Source organism: Rhineura floridana, chromosome 4, assembly GCF_030035675.1.
Source record: "Rhineura floridana isolate rRhiFlo1 chromosome 4, rRhiFlo1.hap2, whole genome shotgun sequence".
Classification (NCBI taxonomy): Eukaryota; Metazoa; Chordata; class Lepidosauria; order Squamata; family Rhineuridae; genus Rhineura; species Rhineura floridana.
Window position 1 is genome coordinate 93,184,980 of NC_084483.1, and position 20,096 is coordinate 93,205,075.

The 20,096-nt window shown below is 42.4% G+C and overlaps 1 protein-coding gene across 1 annotated transcript in view; it reads left to right on the forward strand.

Moving 5' to 3' along the window:
• The window catches only part of SLC35F1 (solute carrier family 35 member F1), a 341,749-nt gene that overhangs the window by 208,960 nt on the left and 112,693 nt on the right, over window positions 1–20,096 (forward strand). The window lies entirely within an intron of this gene.

Genomic DNA, 20,096 nt, shown 5'->3' on the forward strand with positions numbered 1-20,096 from the left:
TTTTGGCCTGCAAACTCTCATTACCGCTGACCATTGGCTGTGTTGGCTGGGGCTGATGGAAGTAAGAGTCCAAAATACCTGAAGAGCACAAGGCTGGAGGTGTAAGATACAGGAAAAAATGTGCTCCTTCCCTGTGTCACCCACATCCTGCCCACAGCTCCAGTCCATTTCAGCCATTCCACTGGTGTCTTTTTGGTGGCACAGCTCCAGTGGCAGCATGTTGTGCCAACGTATCTGAGGTGTTCAAAGAGACATATCTGGCATTTGGCCAGCGTAGTGGGGCTTTTATCTATTCCTGTAGCCAGCAAATCCTCAATAAATATTCCACCCTTAACTCCTTTTCTGTTTACCCTGGCTTCAGATCCATTTACAAATAAATAGCACCTGTCCCAACATAGGCTCCTTAAGCATGACTTACTCCCATTCATCTTTGCTATTCATATTCCTTCCCTCTGCTCCCTATTTCCATCATACAACTGTTGTTTTATAAGAAGGCAAATTAATTAAGCAAAGCTAAGTGCAGATGGCTTGTTGCTAGTATGTATGAATTCTCCAATGTTAATGAAGCAATTAATAAAGATACGATGTAAAGAGAAATTTGGGGAGCTGTAAAAGAAAGCAGAATGTGATCCTCAACTCTCAGAAGTCTGTGCTGCTCAGCTGTATTTAAGTGAAGTGTTACTAATATTTGTTCTTTCTCTATTTATGCCAGGGCTAGGGATCCTGTGGCCCTCCAAATGTTGTTGAACTCTTGATTCAATCAGCATCTGCCAACCTGCTGATAGCCAGGGATGTTGGGAGTTGGAGGCCAGCAACATCTAGAGGGCCACAGGTTCCCCAATCCCTGATTCATACTTGTACTCTAAGACAAACTTAAAACCATACATTGTGCAGTAGATTCTCTGCATATCAAGTGTCACAGAACCATGATATTACAGCAGAGCAGGTTGATTATTAAGCCATTCCATTCATGCATTTCTTCAGAATTGGATTTTTTTAAAAAAAAAAAAAATCAGGCTTAGCCTCAATGCTGAGTTACAATCCATTTCAAATCTGCACGTGTTTAAATGGATTAACATATGCAAGGAGCATATTGCCATCCCCAATGGAATGGCAAGTAACTCTAAACTGCATCACATTGTTTGTTACACACTTAGAGGCACTATGTAACAATATTTTGCACATTTAAGCTGATTGTCACCATTGGAAAAACATTGGTGGACCTATGTGGAAGCAGCAGTTCACTGGAAGGTTATCTTCATTGGAAGTAAACCATCCCAGCAAACACTTATGGCCCAGAGAACCCAAATATATATGCCAGCCTTCCCCAATCTGGTGCACTCCAGAGGTTTTGAAATATAACCACCATCATCCTTCACCATTAGCCATGCTGCCTGGGATTGATGGGAGTTGGAATCCAAAATGTTCGGAGGGTTCCAGGTTGGGGAAAGCTGATATATGCTCTGTACATTGTACAAGCTGCATGCATAGGACATCTGTGAGCATTTAAGCTGTCTTATTTTCCTCTTATCCAGACACATTCCTTGGGAGTATATAGTGAACTAGATTTCTCAATATTACCGGGTTCATTCTTTTCATATCACAGTAATAAAGAATTGAAATCACCTGCCAGAGAGGGCTAAATTTAATTAAAATAATTCAGTAAAATTAAATATCTTTCCCCATGACATATAATTATTTTACATAATTTTTATGCTGTGTTTTAAAACGTAATTTGTATGTTAACTTCTTTGTCTGTTTGTGGATTGACAGTGTACTAATTTTATAAATCCATGCATTTTGAGTATAGCGCTGCATGTTGAGTTGGAAGGTGATCATTATCTCATGCTAAGAGCAGGTGCACCCAGTTTGAAAAGAGCCTTCTCATTAGTTTTAATTCTCTCTGCTAGCAAACACTCTTTGGTGACTAAATATGTCAGTTCTACCTCCAACAGTGTCACAAGTTACCCATCTGTGCGATCATCATTTACTAGCCTGTGCCATCTTTGATGAACAAGATTCTTATAGTGGCTTTCCAGAAACCTCAGAACAACAGCAACAACTCCCCCCCCCAGCAACAACTCTGAGCTTTTCTGCAAGTTCAGAGTTCCATAAATCTCCTGCATAAATCTCTCTCTGTGATGGATAGATTGTTTTGCACTGGATAAAGGACAGAAACCCTGAGTTGTACTATAGGAAAGGCAGGGAGGAAGAGAAGATTAGATAGATAGATAGATAGATAGATAGATAGATAGATAGATAGATAGATAGATAGATAGATAGATAGATAGATAGATAGATAGATAGATAGATAGATAGATAGATAGACAGACACCCAAGAGGGAGTAATAAGGACTGCTGAAGGCCTCTCTCCTTCTGTGAGATGTTGTACTATGTGAATGCCAATCAGACCCCCGCCTGGTTGGTCAAAAGGGCGGGGGGGGAGTATCCCTTTGCATCCTAAATGTCTAGTTGATTGAGACCATTGTTCATTAGGTTTATTCCACTTTGTGGTTCACTCAAAGGAGAGACTTGAGTTAATGTTGATAGAACTGGCATTTTTAGTGCTAGAAAAACGCCATCAGAAAAAATCAACAGCATACCCAATTGAATATTAATCCACGGCTGTGATGCTCCATCCCTGCGCTCCTTTTGTATTGAATTCCATTGCATTATCATTATGCCCAGAAACAAGGAAGCAGTGGGCCTCTTGGAGAAGATATGAAAAGTCATTTATTCCAAATGCACCTCTGATTCTGAACATGATTCTGCAGATGCAATTTGATTATAAGCTTGTACTGCCTTACAGTGGTTCTACACGAATGTATTCTCAATTCATTCCGGTGGATTTATTCCACGAGTGTGTCCACCAAGACAACATGGATTCATGCATACCACCGAACAGCACAACAATAACTTCTGGTATATTTCCTTATTCACTTCCTTGAATGTTTTCCTTACACAAGTGAAATATGCAACAAAATATTGCAGTGTGGCGAGCTCCTGTTCAGGGTGCCAGCTAGCTACTCATGTCCTTTTCCAGGATTCTCCATTCCATTTCACTTTAACCCCCCCCAGTTCTGTGTTCCCTCTCAATAGTCAATTAGCTTGGTTTTTTTTTTAGTGGAGTCCCTCGTGGGTGGTGTCCTTCCCCCACCATTGTTTTTCTAAAGATGCTGTGTACTTCTGCAAACCTTGGGGTTTCTCTAAACCTGCGGATGCCTCCCTCTATTTATTTATTTATTGCATTTGTATACTGCCCCATAGCGGAAGCTCTCTGGGTGGTTTACTACAATTAAATCCATTAAAAACAAATATACAAATTTAAAACCACATTTTTTAAAAAGCAATTTAAAAACACATGCTAAAATGCCTGGGAGAAGAGGAAAGTTGACCTGGCACCGAAAAGATAACAGTGTTGGTGCCAGGCATACCTCATCAGAGAGATCATTCTATAATTTGGGGGCCACCACTGAGTAGGCCCTCTCCCTTGTTGCCAGACTCCCAGATTCCCTCAGAGTAGGCACCCGGAGAAGGGCCTTGGATGTTGAGCGTAGTGTATGGGTGGGTTCATGTCGGGAGAGGTGTTCCATCAGCTATTGTGGTCCTAAGCCATGTAAGGCTTTATAGGTTAAAACCAGCAGCTTGAATTGAGCTCGGAAACATACAGGCAGCCAATGCAAGCGGGCCAGAATTGGTTTTATATGTTTGAACAGTCTGGTCCCTGTTACCAGTCTGGCCACTGCATTTTGCACAAGCTGCAGTTTCTGAACCATCTTCAAAAGCAGCCCCACGTAGAGTGCATTGCAGTAATCTAACTTGGAGGTTACCAGAGCATGGACAACTGAAGCCCTTCTGATTTTATCCTAGCATCAACCCAGTGAGGTAGGCTGAGAGACAGTGATTGGCCCAAGATCACCATGTGAGCTTCGTGGCTGAGTGGGGATTTGAACCCTGGTCTCCCAGGTTCCAGTCCAATACTCCAATCACTACACTCCAATCTCATACTGGCTAGCAGGATCCTGAGGAGAAGCAAGAAAGTAGTGTGTGTGAATGTCTGTATGCATGCACGTAAATCAGCTTGAGTCCTGTGTGCGTCGTCTCCATCTCTAATTTGGGGAAGGAAGGGGAGAGGGGACACTGTGATGTTCCTGTATTAGTGTAAATAGGGTAAGTGCTGTTTGTATAGGAGATACATGGTAAGTAGAATGAAAGAGGAAGGGGGAGTGAATGGGCAGTAGAATGTTGGATGATTGGCTGAATGTTTAAAATGGCTGACAGTATAAAAGGAAGAATGACAGTGGAATCTGGGTGGTGGTGAATGTTAGTGGGTTGTTTTGGTGGGTTTTGAGAGGAGATTGTGTGGAGAGTTGGTGGATGTGAGGAGAGGGTGGAGTTTGGATTAATACTAAGACCAGTACCTCAGGAATAGATGTAACCATATGCTTAAGTGCCTTTTAAAGAAATCTTGTTATCTTTGTTATTCAATAAATACTTTTGGTTTACCAAAGGCCTGATCCTTGGCTGGGGTTTCACAGACCAGAAGGGAGGGTAAGGTAAATACCAAGGCTGAAGGATAACAAATGGTGGCAGCGGGGAAGGGAAGAATAACACCACAAGTATTCAGAGCAAACCAGGATTATCTGCATTGATACAAAGGGATTGGGACAGCTTAAGCATGCAGTCACAGAGGTAACCTGATAGAGAGACTCAGGCAGAGTCTCTGGGAATACGGGTTATAGGACGTGACTGGTGGTGCTGCCTAGCAGGGGGATCTGGTGAGGTCTATGCTAGAGCGGGGAGAGAAACCATTAAAAAGGACAGTCCGGACTGGTGGAGTCCCTGGTGGTGCCTAGAGACAGGCAGTAACCACGAGCAGGTAGGAACCTGACAGGGAGAGCCAGGGAAGGGCGTCACAGACACACACCACAGTTAAAAGGGGGGGGGGGAAACGCCTCACTTTTATAAGCAGCATGGACCTGGACTGGGAACAGGCCCCAGAAGCCAAGCTTCAATTTAGATTTCTTGAAATATAAAGCAGAATACAAGATCCATAAATAATATTAACAACTTTACTACTTCTGCTTGCAGGGAAGCATTGCATGTTTGAAGCACACTCCTGCTATTAAAAACTACCTGCGGACAGAAAGCCAGCAATTTGGGAAGAGGTGTTGTAGCTTAGTATCTCTGAAACATATAAAGAGTTCAATCCAGACTTTGTCACATTCAGAGTAAACCCACCAAGAACACTGGGATGCAAGTTAATCACAAATAACTTAAGCCACATTGGTTTAACTGGGTCTATGCTGAGTATGTCAAGCCTGTATCCAACTAAGGGAGTTTTGGGATTGTTGTTTTTAAGCACTGTACCCACATGCATAGTATATATTCTGCACACTCAAGTCAGCCCTAATTGGTTTTACCAATATAATACAAATGCAATATAGGCAAAAACCTTGAGGTTTAAGAATGTACCTATAGCCAATAGATATTTCTATAAAACATTAAAAAGCAGGGAAATTGGGCAGATATAGTAAATGCACCAGGGGAGCAGGAGACCTGACCTCCTCTCTGAGATATTGGACTGCCCTACAAATTTGTCAAAATGCAAACACAATTTGGGTTGGTCTTTCATAGTCCAATCCAGTTGCTGTGTAGCTTGGAAGAATTTGGTAATGTGCCTCTCAGCATATGGGGAGTGGTGGCAACACCTGCCATCTCCAAAGATGGAGAATTACATTTTTGTATGTTTGTTGGTATTCTTCTTACTTTGCTTCTTTTCTGTTACTAGCTGTTGTATCCAGGTTGGGACTCAGGAACCAGACCAGTTGGTGAAAGCAATTCAGTTTTTATTAAAGTAATATCCAGACAAAGACTACGCCTTCTCATGAAGTTTCACTACGAAACATAACCTGCAACTTGAAAGAGAGTTGACAGAACAAGGAATCACTATGCCCCCTGTCCCTTAAGAAGGGGACAATCGAGCGCGAATTCTCTCACTCTGCCTCAAAGTGCTCTCATCCACCCCCTCCTCTCCCCCTTTCTTTGCTGCCTCTTTTGCTGTCTCCTAGTACGTGATGAAGGGGGAGCCACTGCCCCCTCCCCTTCCGAGGACTCTGATTCAGGTATGGGGGAAAGCGGGGGGGGCAAGGCCTAAACCATCTGGCTGCTTCTCCTTGCTTTTCCCTGGATCAGGAGGAGGTTGGAATCCCCCTTGCCCTCCCTCCTTCTCCAACTGCTCTAAGCTCAAAAGGGGGGGGAAGCTTGGGAAGCTCACGGGAAGGATCTGTGTCTGTTGGACGTTCAAGGTCCTGGCTGCCAGACAGTTCTATCTCTGAAATTCCCTCCCCCTCCTCTGCTTCTTCTTCACACGGCTCTGGCCAAATGACCCCCTCCCTCTCCTCATCTTCTGAAACATCCGGGCCCCAATCCTGCATCCTGACACTACTGTTTCTACAGAGAATCTAACCTAGAAAATTACATTTCTGTCATTATTCATCCCAGAAATCTGTGTCAATTATTAATTTCAAAGTCGTTTCATTGGTCAATGTCATATGATGGTGAAGACAGCCTTTTATGTTTCAAATTGAAGACTATGCTCTATTTCTATTTTGGGCGCATTAACAGTTAAATCTGAAACTGCAGTTTAATGTAAAATCAGACTGATTACAATATGTTGCTACTTAATTTTTATTTATTTTTATTTATTTATTTATTGAATTTTTATACCGCCCCACTAGCATAGCTCTCTGGGCAGTGTACAACAAATACAATAAATACAATAGAATCACACAGAACAATACAAAAAATATAAATGCAAATCCACAATCTAAAACCAATTAAAACATATTTAAGAAAAGCTAAAATGCCTGATGAAATAGGAAGGTTTTGACTTGGCGTCGAAAGGATAGCAATGTCAGCGCCAAGCGCACTTCTTCGGGAAGACTATTCCACAGTTCGGGGGCCACCACTGAGAAGGCCCTAGTTCTTGTTACCATCCTCCGAGCCTCTCTATGAGTCGGAACTCGGAGGAGGGCCTTCGATGTCGAGCGTAGTGTACGGGCAGGTTCATATCGGGAAAGGCGTTCCAAAAGGTATTGTGGTCCCGCGCCGTATAAGGCTTTATAGGTTAAAACTAACACTTTGAATCTGGCCCAGAAGCATATAGGTAGCCAGTGCAAGCGGGCCAGAACAGGTGTTATGTGTTCAGACCGCCTGGTCCTCGTTATTAGTCTGGCCACCGCATTTTGCACCAGCTGTAGCTTCCGAACCGTCTTCAAAGGCAGCCCTACGTAGAGCGCATTGCAGTAGTCCAATCGAGAGGTTACCAGAGCATGAACAACTGAGGTGAGATCTTCTCTGTCCAGATAGGGACGTAGCTGGGCCACCAACCGAAGTTGGTAGAACGCATTCCGTGCCACCGAGGCTACTTGAGCCTCGAGTGACAGAGAAGGATCTAAAAGTATTCCCAGACTACGAACCTGCTCTTTCAGGGGGAGTGTAACCCCATCGAGAACAGGATGAGTATCCACCATCTGATCAGAGAGACCACCCACCATCAGCACCTCAGTCTTGTCTGGATTGAGTCTCAGTTTATTAGCTCTCATCCAGTCCATTATCGCAGCCAGGCAACGGTTCAGCACATTGACAGCCTCACCTGAAGAAGATGAAAAGAAGTAGAGCTGCGTGTTGCTACTTAAGCAATGACTCTAGTTGTTGGAAAAACAAACTTGGCCTGCCCAAGATGCAGCCTGCTATGCTTAAACTACTCCACTTAAGGGAAGGTGGGCATGGTCAATTAAAAACACAGAGCACACCTAGAATTTTGCTACAATATATTTCACCTCCCAGTGTTTTATCTTGTGCAAACTGAGACACTCCTCATGTGTACTGGAAACTATTCTGCAGAACAGTCAATGCCATTATTCCACAATTGTTTTTGGAGTTTTTTTAGTGTTCCAAAGTGTTGCTGTACATCACATATTCACAGAAACAGAAGCAAAAAAGAATGATTTATTATAGAAAACTTCACTGTGAAGAAGAACTTGAAGACATCTTTAAACCTCTTTTTCTGTCCACCGATATTCTGTTTTCCATCCTTAAGTTGGGAGTAAAGTAGCTGCTTTGGAAGACGGTGATCAGGCATTCGAACAACATGGCCGGTCCAGCAAAGTTGATGTTGGAGGATCATTGTTTCAACACTGGTGGTCTTTGCTTCTTCCAATACGCTAACATTAGTTTGCCTATCTTCCCAAGTAATTTGCAGAATTTTCTGGAGGCAGCGTAGGTGCAATCTTTCAAGAAGTTGGGAGTGGCGTTTATAGATGGTCCATGTTTCACAGGCGTACAGTAAGGTCGGTAGTACAATGGCTTTATAAATAAGCATTTTGGTCTCCCTGCAAATATCCCGATCCTGGAACATTCTACGCTTCATTTGGGAGAATGCAGCACTCGCAGAGCTCAGACGATGCTGAATTTCAGCATTGATGTCAGCTTTTACAGAGAGATGGCTGCCAAGATAAGAAAAGTGATCAACATTCTCCAGCGTCGCACCATTAAGCTGGATTGATGGTGCTACAGAGGGATTGGTTCACACTTGCTGATGAAGCACTTTGGTTTTTTTGATGTTAAGTGAGAGGCCAAGCTTTTCATATGCTTCTGCAAAGACAATTAGGATAGTTTGAAGATCTTCCTCTGAATGTGCGGAGACTACATTATCATCGGCATATTGAAGTTCTATGACAGAGGTTGTAATTACCTTACTTTTTGCTTTCAGCCTACTGAGATTAAAAAGCTTTCCATCTCTTCGATATATGATTTCCACGCCAATGGGAAGTTTCCCCTCAACAAGGTGTAGAATCATGGCGATAAAAATAGCAAATAAGGTCAGAGCAATGACACATCCCTGTTTGACGCCTGATCCCACTTTGAATGGATCATTTTGAGAGCCATTGTTATCCAAAATTGTCGCCGTCATGTTGTCATGGAGGAGTCGCAAAACATTCACAAATTTATCAGGGCATCCAATTTTCAGAAGGATGGTCCAGAGAGCAGTTTGATTTACAGTATCAAAGGCCTTAGTCAGATCAATAAATGCCATATACAGAGGTTGGTTTTGCTCCCTGCATTTTTCTTGAAGCTGTCGTGCAGTGAAGATCATGTCCACTGTCCCCCTGGAAGGGCAGAAACCATTTTGGGATTCAGGGAGGATGTCTTCTGAGATAGGTAGGAGGCGATTTGCGAGGATCCTTGCAAGGATTTTACCTGTGGTAGCAAGAAGAGAGATGCCTCGGTAGTTCCCACAACCTGTTCTATCACCCTTCTTGAAAAGAGTGATAATTATGGCATCCCTAAAGTCTTCCAGGATCCCTCATCCAGATTTTTTTGATGAGCTTATGAAGTTGTTGTGTAAGTTCAGGCCCACCTTCTTTAAAGACTTCAGTAGGAATCCCATCAGGTCCACTAGCTTTGTTATTCTTTGTTTGATTAATGGCTTTACTGACTTCATCCAAATTAGGGGATACTGCAAGCTCATCTCTAATTTGCTGTTGCGGGATTTGCGAGAAGACCTCATCAGCCACAATAGAGTTACGATTAAGGAGGTCGTGGTAATGCTCTTTCCAACGCAGTGCAATAGACTCTTTGTTCTTTAGAAGTTTGGTACCATCTATTGAACATAAGGGATTTGTACCATAATTTGTTGGTCCGTAGATTGCCTTTGTGGCATTAAAAAAGCCCCGTGCATCATGAGCATCTGCAAAATGCTGGATTTCTTAGCTGTCTTTATCCACCAGGCGTTCTTAATTTCTCTAGTTCTTCTTTGGACCTCAGCCTTTGCACTGGCATAGATTTTTTTCTTAGCAGCACAGTTAATGTCTTTTTGCCATACCTGGAAGGCTTTCCTTTTCTTGTCAAGGATATGTTCAATCTCACTATCATTCTCATCAAACCAGTCCTGATGTTTCTTAGTTTGGTATCCAATCGTTTGTTCACATGCTGCAATAATGGAAGTCTTCAGTTTAATCAAGTGTTCCTCAGCGTTTTCAGGAAGTTCCGTAGGTAGATGTTTCTTGAGAGTTGTTTGAAAGCAAGCTCGCTTAATAGGATCTTGAAGGGTGTGGATGTTCATTTTATGCCTTGGTTTTCTTCCTTGGAACCTACGTTGAGGAACAATATTAATGGCCATAGTGGATAGAATTAATCGGTGATATGTCCTGCAGTCATCGGCGCTCGTCATGGCCCTGGTGAGGAGTACATCACGACGATCTCTGGCATGGACAATTACATAATCCAGGAGATGCCAGTGCTTCGACCAAGGGTGCTTCCATGATGTTTTAAATTTATCTTTCTGGCGAAAGAGTGTGTTTGTGATAACAAGATTATGCTCTGCACATTTAGTCAGAAGTAGAATTCCATTCAGGTTGCTATTGCCAACTCCTTCTTTCCCAATGGTTTCTGGCCATAAATCAAAATCACGCCCAACTCTTGCATTGAAATCGCCGAGGAGGATAATTTTATCCTCCTTAGGTATCTCTGATAGGATGGTGTCCAGCTGGGTATAAAAATTTTCCTTGATGTCTTCATCAGCATCTAATGTTGGTGCATAAGCACTTACAATAGTTGCCTGCTGGTTTTGGGAGAGTTTTAATCGGAGAGTTGAGAGTCATTCATTAATGCCAGTAGGAACTTCTGACAAGAGCTTCACGAGATCATTTTTAATAGCAAAGCCTACTCTATGTATTCGTCATTCTTGTTCAGGCAGTCCTTTCCAGAAGAAGGTGTAACCTCCTTTTTCTTCCTTCAATTGTCCCTCTCCTGCTCTTCGAGTTTCTTGGAGTGCTCCTATCTCAATATTAAAACGTCTCAACTCCCTCGCGATGATGGCAGTCCTGCGTTCAGGATGTCCACTATCTGTATTGTCCAGCAATGTCCGTATATTCCACATTCCAAAGTTCATTTGTCTTTTGCAACCGCTAAGTGGTGACCCCACTGGACGCGGTGATCCAGTCAGGGAGAGAGATGAGGCAGACTATGTTTAGGGCACCTTTTCTAGCCCCCTCCCCATATGGGGTGAGCAGAGGGGATCCTGAATAGGACTGCTCAGTCGTGAATACAGCTGGTGAACTACTCAACTGCCTCGGTCCTTGAGCCAGGACGACTGAGTCTATATCCACCACCCATGTGCCAGTCCATGACTAGGGGCTTCCAGACTTCACAGTCCTGCCCCTGTTGCCATTTGCCGATCGCCATGGGACTTTTGGTTTGGTTTGGTTGGAAGATGCCTGTGCGTGAATTTGTTTTATGTGGGGAGATCGGTGCACAACAATCAACACACTATCTTGACAGAAAAAGGCTTTGATCCAATGGCATGGATACCACGACAATTGGAAGTCTTTTATCTGCTGCAGCCTTCATCCGCCTTCACAGCTGTTGTAACATACACATTGTTATCCTCCGCCTGTTCTGCCATTGAGGACTTTCTTGGATCGTTCTTTGTCTGGTTCCTCTCCCTTGACCTTACCGCCATGGGTGACCCTGCTGGGAGTACATGACTCCCGACGGCATCTCTCACAGGGTTCATTGGAACACGCAAGCCCACTCACCACTACAAGGTGACGATCCAGCGAGGGGCCCTCTGTCCCAGTGTCTTCACCAGTACAGATCAGTTGTGTTAACTGTATCCATGAATCCATGAGCATGCATTGCAAGGATGAGAAGAAAAATCCTACCCTTTTTAACCTTGGATTACCTACCCTGACTGTGAATGCACATTGGTTACAGATAATGAAAACTTCATTAACTAGAGTCTTCTTGATGTGTTACCTACCTGTAGAGGGCAGGCAGTGAAAAAGGGACCGTCTTGCCACGCAGTTAGCACCACCACCAACATTGTGGTGATGCTTCTCCTCCTGCCCTCACTCCCACAATGGTGAGCATAACCTCTCCAGCAGGGAGCCATTTCTCTGGGTGGAGAGTCCCCATGGGATTTAGAGCCCTGTGCAACCGGGATGCTAAATGGCACAGAGCCTTCATGCACTGAGGTAGTTCATTGCTGCAGAAGTTACACACAACATAGTGACAACGGGGCAGGAGGAAGAGCACAGCTTTGGGGTGGGGCTAAGTCCATACACGTGCCCTCTAAAGTATGTAACATGTGCAGAATGCTTAGGAGAAGCAATAGTGGCAACTGAATTCAGTGGGTTGTGGTAGGATTCTCTCTCTCCCTCTGTCTCCTTTTGCAAAGGACCTTTCCCAAAAGGGTATTTTGCCAGTGAACAAGAAAACGGATTGCTGTGGGAGTAGCTGCTTGTCAGAAAATGGTCCCTTTAATAATAATAATAATAATAATAATAATAATAATAATAATAATAATAATAATAATAATAATAATAATAATAATAATAATAATTTAGGACCCACCCTATTCTTTTGGTGGTAAATTGTTTTAACTGATTTTAGTATTGTGCTATTACATTGTTGTAACCCGCCCTAGGACCTTATGGCAAAGAGTGGGTTAGAAATCTAGTAATAATAACCATTATCATCATCATCATCTAGGGGAGCCCATTTGAAGGGTAAAAGAAATGTATATTGCAAGTGATGGCAGTTTTTCCCCTTCAAGGAGTGAGTGAAATATAATTTTCTAGGTTAGATTCTCTGTAGAAACAGTAGTAACACAGGAAAGAAGCAAAGTAAGAACACCAGCAAATACAAAAATGTAATTCTCCATCTTTGGAGATGGCAGGTGCTGCCACCACTCACCATATGCTCAGAGGCACACATTACCAAATTATTCCAAGCTACACAGGAAGTGGATTGGACTATGAAAGAAAAACCCAATTTTTATTTATTATTATTTAATTTGTATCCCACCCTTTCTCCCAGCAGGAGCCCAGGGTGGCAAACAAAGTGCTAAAAACACTTTAAAACATCATAAAAACAGATTTTAAAATACATTAAAGCAAAACAGTGTTAAAAACATTTTAAAAAAACATTAAAAAAACAACTTTAAAAAAGGGTTAAAAACATTATTAATATATTAAGCAAATAATAGAAGGGGGTAGCACCCTTGCCCTCGGGACTCCCCAAGGGGTTCCCTTTTGTGTTTGTATTTTGACCAATTTGTAGGGCAGTCCAATATCTCAGAGAGGAGATCAGGTCTCCTGCTCCCCTGGTGCATTCACTATAGCTGCCCAATTTCCCTGCTTTTAGAAGTTTGATAGAAATATTTGTTGGCTATAGTTACGTTCTTAAATTATAAGCATCTTTTTGCCGTGTGTGTGCGTGCATGTGCATGTGTGTGTGCGTGTGTGTAAAATCAGAGAACCACTAGGCTGATGGACTTATTTTTATGTTGCTCTAGAGAAATGTAGTTGATGGGATGTTCCTGCAGTTCTTTGGAAGCTGGGAGATTTTGTGCTGATAGTTTCTGTGGCACTCTTTGAAAATTGCTGTCCTAAAGTGACGTCCAACCAACCTGAACGACCTGGAGCAAATCTGTCAAAAAGAATTAGTCAAAATCCCTCCAACACTGTGTGCAAAGCTGGTACATACCTATTTCAAAAGACTTAAAAGCTGTTATTGCAGCGAAAGGTGGCTCTACCAAATATTAATGTGTGAGAGTTGAATACTTATGGAAGCAACATGTTTCAGTTTCTTATATTTCTTACAAACATTTCCTAACATAAAACCAATGTCACCTTACAATAATTTTGAGTTTCAGTGTTTCAAAATAAAATATCATATAGAACAAAATTACAGTGTACTATTTGTAATTCAGTAAGATGAGAGCATTGGTCAGGGGTCTGAGTACTTTTGCAAGGCACTGTATGTAAAGGGAGGGAGGAGGGAAAAAGCAAACTCAGTTCTTAGTTCTTAGTTACAAAGTGTTGCTGCTTTTTCCCAGCAGGCAGGGAGGGACAAGCTTCCTGCAGCTTCTGCTTCTATTTCTGATGGATGAGGTGTGGCACTGTGTGTAGTTGTGTTGCTTAATTTCGTTTAAAAGCAGCACTACAGCAGCAGAGAGTAACAGCAGATGTTGAAATGTGAGTGTGCCAGCGTGTGTGTGCGTTTGCCTAAGAAAGCAGGCTTTTACCCTGCATCAGCATCACTGAGACTTGAGACTTTGTAAAAGTCTTAGTAAAAGAAAAGCTACTTTATTTATAGAAATACATAGTAGATAGAAAAGGCATACCTAGTTCTAACTAATTAGCTAAGTTGGAGGCATAACGTCCAGGTGCGGGAGTTAGCCCCATGCTAGGAGAGAGCAGAGACAAAGGAATGTCTCCTCTCTCCCGGACAGCCAGAGAAGAAAGGAGTGGAAAGGGCAGAAGGAGGAAGGGCAGGTAAGCTTCCCTAAAGGCATCACAGAGTCGAGACAGAAGGAAGTCAGTCACAGCATCACAGGTAAAAGGTAAACAAAGCCTATCCATCTGGAGGACCCTAGCTCTATCTTCCTTCTGGAGCTTAAACAAAACAGGAGTGGCTCTTGCCCCACTTCCAACATGAGGCCAGGTTGGTCTCCTCCTTGCCAGAATGTTCTTCCTGAGGGGCAGGGGAGTAGCCTTCCAGTGACTCTTGGTCCCCTGGCCAATGGCAAGACCAGAGTGTGCTGCCCTCCCAGGGGCAAGTGGCATTGGTGCTTTCTGGTATGGAGGGAAGAAGAAGAGCCCCCAGTGGCTCCTTCTCTGGCGGATGGATGGGGCCAGGTCGGTCTCCCCTTGTATTTCACAGCAGTTTAGTGTCCCTGTTGCCCAGTGTGTATTAGTTGCAGAAGTGTAATATGTATTGGGGTGAGTGATGAAAGAAATTAAACAGCAGCCCCTCAAGCAGAGAAGTCTTAGGGCTATAAACACACTAGTCTGCAGATCAAAGCCTTTCCAGTAGCCACACCGGGAGAGGAATGGGTTGATGATCTTCTGCAAAATCTCTTTGAAGCTGAATTTTTAAAAAATGTACTCGAGCTGATCCCACCAGGTTTTACAGTAAAAAAGGCTGGGGTTTGACTAGCATTGTGTGCCTCCATTTTCAGAAGAGAGAGGTAGAGACGCACTGGAACTGGCAGAACAGTGATGTGTTTTCTGCCCTTAGAGAACATGGGTGTTGTTTCCACAGCTTAACCCTGCAATGTGGAAGCTTGGTGGTACTGAGTAAGGAGTACAAAGAAGCATTTGGGGGAAAGCTGTACGGTAAATATATTGATTCTAAAGAAAAGGTGAAATGAAGCTCGCTGGGTGACCTTGGGCCCGTAACTGCCTCTCAGCATAACCTACCTCACAGGATTGTTGTGGGGATTAAATGAGGAGGAGAGAGAATCATCTACACCACATTGAGCTCCTTGAAGAAAAGGTGGGATATAAATAAATAAATAAATAAATAAATAAATAAATAAATAAATAAAACATTTTTATGCTAGTCTTAAAAAGAGAAAAGGTATCACAACGCCATATGAAAATAGTTTTGAAAAAAACCACAGTTTAAAACAGAAAGCAGAAACAAAGCAGCATAATAAAGCACAATATAAAAATGCAACACCATGGATAAATTCTCAAAAAAGCCAGCTCACCCAGCATGCTGCAATGTCTGGGCAAATAAATGAAAGGGTAAAGTTATTAACCGAGCCTTAATAATAATTATAATCATAATCATCATTATGATTATTCCTCAGATTCAGGGCAAGTAGCAACCATTTTAAAATGCAGAGATATAAAAATAAGCATATAGCTCCAGGGCTCCTATGAACAGAACGTTACTTAAAGGATGCAGCTGCTGGAGTAAGCAGAGGAGATTTTTGCTGATTCCTCCTTCCCCCTGCAACTCAGTGATCCCCTTAAAAATCAGCTCTGGTCAACAACTTCATAGCTGTGCCTTGTCTTTCCATGAATTCTGCCTATTCATCTTTGGTTTTCTCCCTGATCCAGCTACACCACCTGTGTCCTGGCTTGCTCAGTGGTAGAGCTGCATGCTCTGCATGCAAAAGGTCCCAGATTCAAACCTCAGCATCTCCAAACAGGGCTGGGAAAGAACTCTGTCTTGAAATCCTGGAGGGTTGCTGGCAGTGGGTGTAGACAAGGGATGGGGAATCTGTGGCCCTACAAATGTTATTGGACTCCAGCTCCCATCATCCCTGACCAATGGCCAGATTGGCCGGAACTAATAGGAACTGGAGTCCAACAACAGCTGGAGGGCCACAGCGTCTCTGCCTCTGTTGTAAGCACATGTCATAAGAATGACTTATGGTTCTTCCAGGCGGAGACAATAATAACTACTTACACGGGTATTTCGAGTCCAAGGCACTCTGAGTTTATTGCAATAAAGGTACACCATGCCTCACACAAGGGGTGAGGTAACAAGGAGCACACCCACCCCTTCAAGCAGAAGGTTTTTTATACCTTTCACAGTTACACAAGTTAATTTCGTTAGAGCCCCCTTTCTTTCTCATTACTTCACTATCTCTGCTTTTGTTTATTTGTTCCCCTTTTTCCCAACGGTTAACATTTCTACTTCTTAGCACAACATTTGATTCTTTTGCCTCGCTGACCACACTGTTTCTATTTCATAAACACATCGTGGTTTTGCATCACAAGCTTTAAGACAACCAAGTTCCAGGCAGTTAGCAAATATCTTAAGCAAGTTCCCTTAAGTCATTAGTACTTTGTACAATCCTAAGGCATTTGACTTTTATTCTTGCAAATAATATTCATAAGCAGGTACTTTGGACTACCAAGGGCTAATTTTTTTTTAACACACACAATAATGAGCTAATTGGACCAATGGTCTGTCTTGGTACAAGGCAGATTCCTCTGCCACCCCGCATAGATGAAATGTATGTCGGTTCAACGGACCATGGTAACAGAACACTCTGTCCTCTCTTTTGGTGCTCCCGGATGCCCTGTTTATTGAGCATTCATTCCAAATTGTTTGTGGAGAGGTTAGATGACATTGGATCAAAGCAAGTGTTATGTACACACTTTTCAATGCATTTCCCTGTCACTTCGCTTATTGCAAAAAGTCCAGTCTTTTAGGGAAGTGAGTTTGTTGCACGAGAGCTCCCAATCAATGGTAAATGTACAACCTGAATTTGCCAGTATGCGACTGGATCCCATGGGAAAATAGCAACAGTCCAGAAGTACCCATTGTTTCATACATTGTCCCTGGAGCCCAAGAACACCTGTTCTGCTTACCTTGAGGGCTGGGTTTTGCACAAGGCAAAAGTTTAGGCACATGTTTGCCTAGTACCAGGTAAAGAATGAGCTTTACAGCAGTCCGCTACACATATGCTTATACTCATTTCCTTTGCCTGCCCAAGGCTTTTGCAATTTTGCAGACCTCAGAGTGAGAATAATTCAGATGGGTAGAGGTGTTTTGGAGCAAAATTTCCTTAGCTATTTTTTAACCCAGATCCAGTTATGTTGGAGACATGTACCTTTTCCGTTCCACACCTATTTTTTTATATAATCATAAATTTCCTTTATAGACAAACTACTTTTGTATGTACTAATGCCACCTAGAAGATGGAAATGTTTAGCAATGGGAAGTTTACTTTAGTAAAAACTTTGGCAGGACCTCTGTGATTGACTGATGGAAATTCTGAGACAAGAAAACTGATACAATGGTGCTTGAAATGTAATTTCATGCACAGCAGGAGATAGGAGACTTTACCAAGCATGCACAGCTCCAGGCATTTTTATATATCTTGTGCTATCCTTCACTTTCAATCACTCCCACCTAAGCAAAATTCAGACATGAAACTATCCTGTTTTCAAAGTAGACATGCACAGGTTTGAATCAGAGAGCCAAGTGAAAGAAAAATACCTTTTCACGTCCCTCAAGGGGCATGGGGAAATGTGGATGGGGGGAATTAAAGATAGTTCATTGGGTTCAAATTTGAACTTAATGTAGTTGGAACTTTTTAGTCTCTTGATTAGCATATTTCTAGGCAAGTTTTTTCTTTTTCTTTTTTTTAAGAATTCCTTATCAGACATTATATAAAGAACTCTGCTCTTTGCTAATGAATCAAGTTGGCATAGGCCCAGTTTGCACATAACACTAAGCCTAACTATAGTTTAGCACAAATGTGTAGGTTCCCGGCGGAGGAGACTGAGGGCACGTTCCTCCAGCATGTTGCTGCTGCAGTACTATGAGCTAAGTCGTGGGTTGCCTTAGTGTTGCCTCTGAAGCTGGACTCATGGATTATCTTGCTCCAGACAAGCCCACTGCTGTAGCCAGGGTTTGTTCTATGGCTTAACAATCTTCCTTTATCTGGAGAAGATACACCATGAGCCCTCAGTTCAGATGACACGCTAAGGTAAAGGATGGCTTCACTCACAGTAGTGCAACAGCATGACCAAAGGAGGAGGAAAGCACCTGCTATTTGCTTTCTGTGAGCGCACTTACTTATGCGTTCAGGCTTAGTTGTGGTTTGGGTTAGCATTACATGTGAACTGAGCCATTCCCTGCAGTTTATCTCTGAAAAAAATAATCTTGGAATAAATGTGTATATATATATATATATATATATATATATATATATATATATATATATATATATATATATATATATCATGTGTACCCTAAAATGTCTATTCTGGTTTAAAATGTTTATTTCAACAAAATAATATAAATTTGTACTAGAGCCAAGGGTACATGACTTTTGCTTGCTTTCCTTCTTCCCATGGCAGAGAAGATAAAACAGTGAGGCTTCTATAACCATGTGAGATGAAGGAACTGCATAATTGCACATTTTTGGTTTCCAATTTAATTGTGGTTTTAACTAGCCACCATTTTTTATCTTCTCTCTGATTTTATTGTCCTGTTGGTTGCTTGTCTGTGGGTCAGTTAGTTTTCTAGTGTAGATTTTATTGCTATCTGCCTTGGGCATTTTTTTAAATGGCAAGGTGAGGCATAAATGCAACAAATAAACTCTCCATAAAGTTAAAACCCCCCCTCTTAATTTTGAAAACAGGCAACCTATGTGAGTGGCAGACAAACTGAGTCCCTTCCTAGGTATCCCCAGGTACAGTGTGGGAAGCAAACCATAGTGTAGAAGGTTGCCGACAGTTGCTTGGTAAACATAGGTTGCTAGAGGTGTTTCAGCTGTGCTGAGAGGTTGTACGTTTGTGCCCTAATGCAGTTTGAAGAACAAATGAATATAGTACAGTTGCCAAGACTAGTCTATTCAATTGTTGTTGATGATGATGTTGTTGTTTCTTCAAAGGAACTCAAGGCGGCATACAGCATTGTCTCCTCCCTATTCTGCCCTCACAACAATCCTTGGAGGTTGGTTAAGCTGAGAGACAATGCTTCATTACTCTGTTTAGCAACGGGATATGGGTGCTTTGAAGAACTGAAGCTGTAGATTCTTATACAAAATGACTGCACCTGTCAGACTAGTGTGTAGATTGGAATTTAGTGTTTATATGAACCGTATGTGGTCTACATATGGCAGGCAGATGAAAAGTGGATGCACAGACTAGAGCCATGGTGAAGCCATGATGAACCAAGAAGGATGGCACTTTTGTGCTGTGTGTGTCATTTTGGCTGGAAAACTGCTTGGATGTCTGCAAATCATTATCACTTTCTGCTGCTGTCCTGAAAAGGCTTCGGATAAGAACCTGGTATGTATTCCCTGTTGAAGTTTTTTCAGTTATAATTTTTGAGTTTGTGGTTTTGAGTCATGGTTTGTGTTTTCCTCCCTGTTCCACTGGGTTGCTGCTGAGCAAATCGAACCAGGGAAGAACCCAATGAAGGTTGATACATAGGCCAGAATTTTGGCGTGTTATGCATGGGCCCTGATTGGATCCACTAATTAACATTTAGCAAGGCTCTGAATGTCGCAGTGCAGTTTTCAGCTTTTTGAATGTATCAAAGTACTTGTTGAATGCATGTTTTGAGAGGGGATTGATGCAGAAATGGAATGAATTATGGGTAAAAACATGTGAAACTGACCAGGACCAACAATAGACAGATTTGCCCATCTCTGCCATGAAGCAAATGAGCTACCAGTGCTCAAGCCTTTTCTCCTTCACCTTTCTGCACCAAGTACCCACTGATGACCCTTTTCTGCACAGCAGCCTGTTTTTCTTTCCTGCTGAATG